This window comes from Mirounga leonina, unplaced genomic scaffold, assembly GCF_011800145.1.
Source record: "Mirounga leonina isolate KUSES-001 unplaced genomic scaffold, KU_Mleo_1.0 Mir_268, whole genome shotgun sequence".
NCBI lineage: Eukaryota > Metazoa > Chordata > Mammalia > Carnivora > Phocidae > Mirounga > Mirounga leonina.
This window is the reverse complement of record NW_023270649.1, coordinates 3513037-3522774: the sequence shown is the minus strand read 5'-3', so window position 1 is coordinate 3522774 and position 9738 is coordinate 3513037.

Here is a 9738-nt window from a genome sequence, read left to right as displayed (position 1 = left end):
AGTGAACTTGTTTTCAGAATGATGACAGTCTTCTAAGATTCAGTTTTGGCCTGGGTTTTCTACTTTTTCTTAGTGCTGTCTTGTAAACCCTGAATTATTCTGTCCGGCGAAATGCCAAAATGTTACTTTTCCTTTTCCTTGGATTGTCATACAGTTTGAGACTCTTGATGAGTGGGTGGTTTTCAGTGGTGCTATCCTGCTTGGACATTTAGATTTAGTGCTGAGACTTATTCTCATGTATTCAGTTGCTTCTCAAACTATTAGAAATTCTTCTTCTTGACTTTTTCTTTCCCTGCACAACAGTGAGACAAGAAGGTGGCTCTGTTCCCATCCCTTAGAGCCCACTTATTTTCCCATCATTATTAACCTGTGGGCTTGAGAACCACGCAAGGACCCTTCCTGGGTGCTGAGGACCTCCAAGAGCTGCACGCCAGGGTGTAAAATGTACCTTGCTTAGGAGGACAGAGGGCTCCACTGGGAGATGCATCACTATCTCAAAAGTCTTTATAATATCTGGGATTCTCTCTCTTTTTTTTAAGTAGGCTCCATGCCCAACGTGGGGCTTGAGCTCACGGCCCCAAGATCAAGAGCTACATGTTCAATGGACTGAATCAGCCAAGCACCCCTATATATTTGGGACTCTTGGCACAACAGTGTGTGCCTTGTGACTTCAGCCACTTGCTGACAAGACTTTAAAGGCCCGAGACATGCATTTATCTACCCGTTTCTTGGAAGAATGCATTTTGGTTACAAAAACAGTGCACCATACATTGAGAGCACCTTTATAGGACCTCTGTCATACCTTTGTCTTGGAGTTTTCTATATAGCGCTTGCAAAGGATTTATTTTTTAAACAAAACAAAACAAAACAAAAAATTACAGGTAGTCTGAAGGTAAAATATAATTTAAAAAAAGAGTTATATTGTTATATCGGGCTATGTGAACCTGATTGGTCTTGAGATTTCTCACCCTAGATCCAAATGTCTTTTTTTGCCAAACTGGAATCCCAGCCTGACAGTGGTTACATGTCAATATGTCCATGTGATAGCCTGTAATTTAAATCCCCAAACATCTAGTTAAATTTTGATACCTCATCTTAGTGGGCTACATTTATTGTTAAAGTGCTGTATTCATCCAACTCGAGAGTTTTCTGGTTTTAAAACCAACTCAAGCTGAGCTGGGAGGAAAGAGCAAATCGGTGCCACTTCATGTTAAGTGGTCAAGAAGAAAAGTGTGCCTTTGCCTACTTTTACTTTCCTATTTGTGGCTCTATGCTCCATATCAAATGCAACATTGTTTTCATGTCCTCAGGATAATTTGTACTTTTCCCTGAGAAGAGGAGCCCTCTGTGGTGAAGCATTACTTTTGCTTTCATCTAAATGGATAGATAGTATCCATTCTGAGAAGAATCTAGTACATGATACCAAGTTTTGTCTTCCTTTTCCATCCCATTTTACAATTTAAATGTGTCTGGCTGCATTCAGGATCATTGTCAACAAATGTGATTTTGTCTTCACTCGTGGTGTGCAAGACAAACATCTGTGTGGGGTTTGAAAATGATTAATTTTCAAATCCCCTTTCACACATTGGACACACATTCCTGTCGAAGTCAGAGTGTGCGTCTGGTTCATCCCATGTGATCCCTGATTTAGGGAAGCTCCCAACCCAATGCAACAAATAAACACAGATCCTATTAGTTCCTTCCAAGTTCCTGAGCCAATTAATTTTACATGTTCCACATCCTTTAAGAGAAGTGAGTGGCCAAAATCCAACAGTTTACACTATAAGAGAATAGAATTGAGTGCATTTCCTTGTGGATTTGCCCTTCATTTCTTTCCTAGAGTTTTGGTTCATACTACATATAATTAGTAACTGGTTTGCCTTCCCAGGGCACTGGTAGGACTTGGTTTTCTTGTTCAAAAGCCACGACTCTGAGAACACTTCCAGGATCTTGACTCATTCTTCTACCTGTTTCTGAAATGGTCCATAAGAGGGGTGGGATCTTCTCAATCCTCAAGCAAAATGCTTTTTGCTTCAATGTCTCAGATCTAAGACCAGCACATATTCCTTTATCAGAGTCCTCGTTCTGCAGGTGGAAAGTTTCTCATCACTGCCCGTGACCCTGATCTATGTATTGGCCATTTGCTGTAAGAAATTTGGGACTTTCCTGTCCTGACCACAGCCCGTCCCTTCCAAACACAATGAAAAGTCATTTCATATGGTGCCATTTCTTGGTGATGTATGTTCAGTGAGCCACACATAGTCTTCCCTCTGATTCTGTCTGTACAGCAAAGCTGAATTTTCTTTTCACGTGGTTTGGTTTTCTTTGTACAGTTCACATAGGCACTTGTGGGCATGACTAAAGACTCCTGCTGATCTCAACTCGATAGCGTTGCACACAGAAATATTTCTGGGGGTTCCCAAGCAAGGTTGAGAGTGTTTTTTTCATTCAGGAGTGAAGGGGTTCATCGGGAAGTCATTTCATAGATAACACCCAGACTTGCTGTGGCAGGAGATTTCCCTGGATCAGACATCCTTGTAGGTGTACTTAAAATATTATCGGAGTCAGCACTCAATATCTAATCAATGCTCCTCCGCATACCGGGCTAACTCCTCTGACACAATCCGCATGTCGCACTCACCACAGAAACCTGTAGAATGTGTGTGGAGTGGCACGATTTTTGCTCTTAGGACTGAAATGTCCATCTGACCTAAAGAGAAGCAAAGATCAGGCTGAAGAAGTTTTGCTGACTTTATCATTTGTTGGCCCAAATCAGACACATGTCAGAGAGACGTTGAGTTACACAGATGAGCATAAGAAAACCATACTCCCGTTGACATGATTTACAGAATTTTCACTCAAAAAAGCTAGAACTTCCCAAGTAAATATTTTTCTAGACTTGTTTTAGAATGATTCTAACAGATTGCAAGAAGGTTAAAGCAGAGACAGCAAAATGCAAAAGCCGTCTGCTCATCAATAACCATGGCATAGCAATATTCTTTTTTTTTTTTAAAGATTTTATTTATTTATTTGAGACAGAGAGAATGAGAGAGACAGAGAGCACATGAGAGGGGGAAGGGTCAGAGGGAGGAGCAGACTCCCTGCTGAGCAGGGAGCCCGATGCAGGACTCGATCCCGGGACTCCAGGATCATGACCTGAGCCGAAGGCAGTCGCTTAACCAACTGAGCCGCCCAGTCGCCCGGCATAGAAATATTCTTGCTGTGAAAAATCTATTAGGATTTTTTTAAGTTTAAATATTTTCACTATTTTGCAAATCAATACATTAAAACATTAAAATTCATATTTTATGAAGGCCACACTAACCAGCCTCTTTATGATAACTGTTGCTTGCTTTTTATATGGTAAAATTATTAAGGAAAAAATTTTCTCTTTTTATTTTTGCTGTGGGTTTTTTTGCCTTTTTTTAAAAGGCTATGATATATGGTTAAAGCTTGTGTTCCCTCTCTCGCTGTGTCTCTGTCAAATAAATAAATAGTATCTTTAAAAAAAAAATAGGAAAAATCTATTCCCTCAGGGGTTTCATAATGATCCCAAGAGCAGTAATGATAACGATGGCTTTCTGTCTTTCACCGAGTCCCTTTGTAAAGATCTTTGCTTGTGATGTCCTACTCAATCCCATCTAAAGGGAAGACTCTATTTGCTTTCCTTTACCAGACATTTACTGCAAGGCTCAGAGGGGTTGAGCGCCTTCTCACTGACAGCCTGGCTGGTCATCTTTGCAGATATGTTTAGAATCCACGTGGTTTAACTGCAGAGCCTCATGGATGGCCATTAGGAGGATTTGTTACTTTAGGAGGGATATGTATATAAAACCTTCTTATATAACCTCAGGGCTCTTATACCCCTTTTCTAATTAGTCCTTTGCCTTAATATCACACAATCGCAGAAGCTGTGTGAGGTGTTCAGGGTGTGTGAATGTTAGCAGTAGAATAATGTCAGCAACGATGTTGATGCCCATGCTCTGGGCTGTGTAGGTTACATGTTCTGATTAACTGAAATGTCAACGTTTGAGAGAAAGTTGGATTGTCAGAGAATGTTGAGTGAGATGTCCTCGGCAGGTTGAATCATTCTGGGTGAGCTTACAGCCGTTCGTGAAAACCCATTGGCTCTTTCTTGTGCCCAGCGCACAGTAGGGATGCCCATGCTGGCTCACACATTCCTCCAGAGGCTGACGTTCTAAGGAAAACGCCATGCTCGTCATCTACTTGGTAACTTCCAACGACTTCCCATGGCATCTTTATTTTCCCAGGTCATATATTAGCGCTCTTCAAACAGAGACTACTAGATACATCCTCCTGTTTGAATCAAGTTGGCTTTATTGACTCTTTGCAAGAAGGGAGAATGCACACCGTACGGGGTGCTCAGTAAGAGGAAGTCGGAAGGACTTACGGGATGTGGGCTTCTATGAAATGACTTTAGGGAGAATCCCAGGAAGCTAGGCACGGTTTTGGAGTGGAAACTCTTAGGAAGTAGGGTAATTCTATGATTGCTTATCCAAAAGGGGGAAAAATTAGATGAAAGCTGGATGCTGTAGCTGGCAGAGAATCGCTGAGTGTCCCTCAGTGTTCTTGCCTGATGTTGCTGTTCATGAAATATTTATATTCCAGAGGAGAGCACCACAGCCTGGCTGTGTGGACTGCGCCAGCTCTCAGCCGTGCTTATGTGGTAACCCCTGGCCACCAACCAGGTACCAAGGCCTGCTTTTCTCTTTCTCGGGTAACCGAGGATTAAATAAACCGAGGAACATGCTCCAAATTACACAGAGAGCAGGAAGCAGCACTGATACCTCAACAAAGACTCTAGCATGGGGTCTAGACTATCAACGTCCAGCTTTTCTCTCGGAAACTGAATGCCAGCATGTTATTCTTTGCAGAAATGAGACGTCATACGGGGTCAGCCCATTCTCAGCGGGATCTCATTTTCATCAGACACAGCCTTCAGAGAATTTAAGGAAGCTGAATCGCAGAGTTGTGCAGCTGGGGGACAGGGAGGCGCTCTGTGGCCAGCCAGCAGGTGTTGCCTCTATTCTAGGGAGGAGGGTATGGCGAGGACGGGAGAGCTCCGTGTATAGCCTGGACAACCTCCTCCATTGGCCTTGCTTGGGTGGGGATGGTCAATACCAATGTCTTTGCCTTTTTAATCCTCTTGCTCTACTTCCCGTGGCTGATTAAGACCTGTCCCTGCTGAACAGTGTGTTCTCTGAGTTTGATCACTGTGGTCGAGTCTTCCCAGGGTGAAGGTGCCGGGTTGAGTGCAAAGCTGTGACTTTCTGCACTTCTGCCGAATTCCACAGACCAACCCCTCACTCCCGTTTCTTGTTCCCTTCCAATGACAGCTATCGTGTGCAAGGCACACTGGAAAGGGTCTCAAATTCACCCAGAGCTGGAAGTAATTGTGCAGCATGCACAGGGAGTACATGTAAAAGAAAGGCCAAGGTGCATGTTCATGTGCATTTCTTCGTAGATTTGAAAAGCACAGTGAGGGAGAAAAATCATTAGAGATTGTTAACTTTAGGAAACAAGCAGGGTTGCTGGAGGGGAAGGGGGTGGAGGGATGGGGTAACTGGGGGATGGGCATTAAGGACAGCACGTGATGAGATGAGCACTGGGTGTTATATGCAACCGATAAATTATTGAACACTGTATCTGAAACTAATGATGTGCTGTATGTTGGCTAATTGAATTTAAATTTTAAAAAAAGAGCACAATGAGATTTAAAGAAAAACACGGACAAAGGACATCTTGCAGTCGGAAGGCTGATTCTCACAAATTCAACCTTACTCTTCTAAAGTCTATGATTCTGGTTTTTGAGAGCCAGAAGCCTACACAAGAAAAAAAATTCTTGTTGATCCAATATGTTAATCCTATGTTCTGTTGTTCCTGAGGTGTGAACAAACCTCATTTGGGATGAGGTTGCGTGAACCACGAGAATATCATAGTAACTTATTTTTTTAAAATAGTAGTATGTCTTAGGTTGTCAAAAATTCATTTAAAGATTGTAAGAGAACCCGGTTAGAAAACAAGCTGATTGGCAGCTTTGATTCTTAGATCAAGAACTTTATACTTTCTCTCCTTTAGGCGGGTAATGAGTCTTGTGCCATTTCAACCACCTTTTTTTTTTTTAAGATTTTATTTATTTATTTATTTGACAGAGAGAGAGACAGCGAGAGAGGGAACACAAGCAGGGGGAGAGGCAGAGGGAGAGGGAGAGGGAGAAGCAAGCTCCCTGCTGAGCGGGGAGCCCGATGCGGGGCTCGATCCCACTACCCACCTGTTTATGACTGGGTGGCTCAGTCGTTAGGCGTCTGCCTTCGGCTCCGGTCATGATCCCAGGGTCCTGGGATCGAGTGCCGCATCGGGCTCCCTGCTTGGCGGGAAGCCTGCTTCTTCCTCTCCCACTACCCCTGCTTGTGTTCCTTCTCTCGCTTTGTCTCTCTCTGTCAAATAAATAAATAAAATCTTTAAAAAAAAAAAATCACTAGTGAGCAAAGAGAAGAAAGAAAAAATATATATATGTATTTCTCCTCTTGTGTAATTAACTGCTTCTGATTAACTAACTGCTTCTGAAGTCAGGCTGGGTCAACACCATGTTGGGGCCTCCACCTGGGTTTTTGTTTGCTTTAAAGCTCAGGGCGAGGAAAAAAAAAAAAACTGCTCTGAAACCTTCCCTAAAACAAAGTGTGTGTTCATTAACAGAAGGCAAGGAGACACGGTAATTTCTAAAGCACTGAGGAGGCAAATTGTGCACATTTTTCAATAGAATCCACTTCATGCAAGCATATCTACCTGCACTGTATTAAAATGAAACTGTGACAATTTAAACTGCAAATTTCAAATATACCATATAACATGTTTCAAGTCTTATTTCTGGCCAATTTTCTCAAAAAACCATACCCCATATAGATTCATCTATTAATTTTGGCATTTATTTATTGCCAAGAATGTCATATTTTCAAAGCAGTTGGGCCAAGTGCATGATCAATTTTTGGCTATTTTTTTTTTTTTAATGCAACCACAGCATGCCTTTTCATTTTAGCTGCTAGGGAAAAAAAAAAATCCATGATTTTTTTTTTTTTAAAGATTTTATTTATTTTTTAGAGAGCGAGCGAGAGAGAAACAGCATGAGAGGGGAGAGGGTCAGAGGGAGAAGCAGGCTCCCCGCTGAGCCGGGAGCCCGATGTGGGACTCGATCCCAGGACCCTGGGATCATGACCTGAGCCGAAGGCAGACGCTTAACCATCTGAGCCACCCAGGCGCCCCATGATGTTTTTGACGGTATCTTTGAATGATCAGAAACTCTGGAGATAATTTTTTGGCATATCCCTCAAACATTTTAACACATTTTAACATGATACAGAGTCCTTTTTTCATATCTTGGGGTTGCGTCAGCCAAGAATAGAACTCCACCAACGGTGCTCATGTTGAGAAATGGATCTAAATAAAACTGCTCTTGAAAGGCGCCATAGGGGACGTGATGAAACGATGCACAGTCAAGTTCTGTATGTGCAGTTTTCCTACACGGAGAATGTCCCATGAGATATTAGAAACATGTGCAGAGAACTTGAAGATGCAGCATTAAAGCAAAGATTAGACGGAAGCAGCCCAGAATTGCGTCTGCCCTACTGGGTGCCTTCCCATGTGGTCAAGCCTGTATTGGCCGGCGGCCTCATGAGCCGTGTGAGGCTGAGCCGTTGACTTAATATCTCGGGTGTCATTTGCTTATCTGTAAAGTGGAGATCAGGACAGAACTCCTTTGATTCTCCGGGAGTCTCAAACTTGTTATTACACATGATGTGGTAGGAGAAACACCTGCCGTGTGGAAGGGCTAACTCAAGGGAGTGGTTATTATCTTTATTTAGAGATGGTGAACTAGGGTTTCCAAGAATGTAGGTAAGTGTGCCCAAAGTTACATCTCTGGCTGCTAGCTGATAAATAGAATTGAATGGGCACCTGGGTGGCTCAGTCAGTTAAGCGTCTGCCTTCAGCTCAGGTCATGATCCCAGGGTCCTGGGATCGAGCCCCGCATCGGGCTCCCTGCTGGGCGGGAAGCCTGCTTCTCCCTCTCCCACTCCCCCTGCTTGTGTTCCCTCTCTCGCTGTCTCTTTCTGTAAAATAATTAAATAAAATCTTAAAAAAAAAAAAAGGACAACAAATGGAATTGAAATCCATGTGATGCTAAAGGTCTCCTTCTTCTTAGGGCCCGGAAGCTACCCACGCTTCACGGAAACCCTTTCTTAGTCAATGCCTTTAGTCTATACCCTCTCCTTTGGAAGAAGTCACCTGGCAATACTTGTCTGGACCTAAAAGGCTTGATTTTAAGAAAGTCCTCTGGTAACTTGGTTATCCACTGTCTTCCCCGACTCCTGCTCTGTTTCTGGCTACTGCTTTGTGCAAGTCTTCTAATTTTTTTAACTCCACATTGCTAGTTTATATTTTCCTCTCAGATAAAGGGAATTTGAATAAATCTTTCTTGGAGAAAGCACGTGATGTGATGAGCACTGGGTGTTATATGCAACTGATAAATCATTTAACACTACATCTGGAACTAATGATGTACTGTCAGTTGACTAATTGAATTTAAATTTTAAAAAAGAAAGAAAAAAAAAGACTTCCAAGGCGAAAAAAGCAAAAGAAATTTTTAAAAATATGCTTACACACTGTATGTTAACTAAGCAAAAAAAAAAAAAAGATACGAAATATACCAGAATGGAAAAATAAGTTTATCATTCATAAAAATGAAGTTTTATGATTAAATAAAAAAATTAAAATACACTTACAAATTTTAGAAAGGATAATGAAGTGCAGACTCCATGATCCCAATTTCATAGTGTAAATAATATATATGTATGAAAAAAAGGCTGTACTCTATATATCCCTAAATTGACAGGTGACCTCTCTGGATGAGAGGAAAGATGGTGTTTTTATCTTTCTTGCCAATTCTCTATAATTAGAACAATACAATAATTTTTTTAAAACTTCTGTGCACCTGTTGGGAGAGAACGCCCATGTGCAGACTTTCACTTACGTGTTCTTGCAATCCTTTCTTCTCCCTGCCCTGCCTGCCCCTCTCTCAGCCCAGTGCCCTGGGCCTTCTTCCCACATGTGGTCCAATACCAACATCCTCCCACCCGGGGCCCTTTCGTCCTCCAGATGCATCCCTCTGGTGCCCATTCTCCCCAGGGCCAATGGAGTGATTCATCCACAGTCACTCCTCACCCCCCTGTCCTGGCCCCAAGTCTTTCCTTGCTCTTCTGGTCCCTGCTGAATGACTTCTCACCTCTCCATTGTGTATGAGAATTTCCAAGGTCTGGCTGCAGGCAAAAGATCATCGTTTCGTGCAGGGATGTCCTTTTGGGTAATAAAGAAAGAAAGAATGGGTGGCAGATGGTAGGGGATCTTGGGAGATGGTGGAAGAAATGGTTGCTCAGGCAGAAGACTTGGAAAAGTGTGTATATATACTATACTATATATTTACACGTATACACATATGTATATATAGTATATATACTTATATATAAGTTCATATAGTACTATAAATGTTAGTTCATACTATATGAAGTTATATAGCATATTGTATTATGGTATAGTATATAGAATGTACTATACTATATTTTAGTGTATATATGATATGGTATAGTATATAGTATAGTAGCATTTAGTGTATATATACTATAGTGTATACAATAATACTGCACTGTAGTATATACAATAATACTA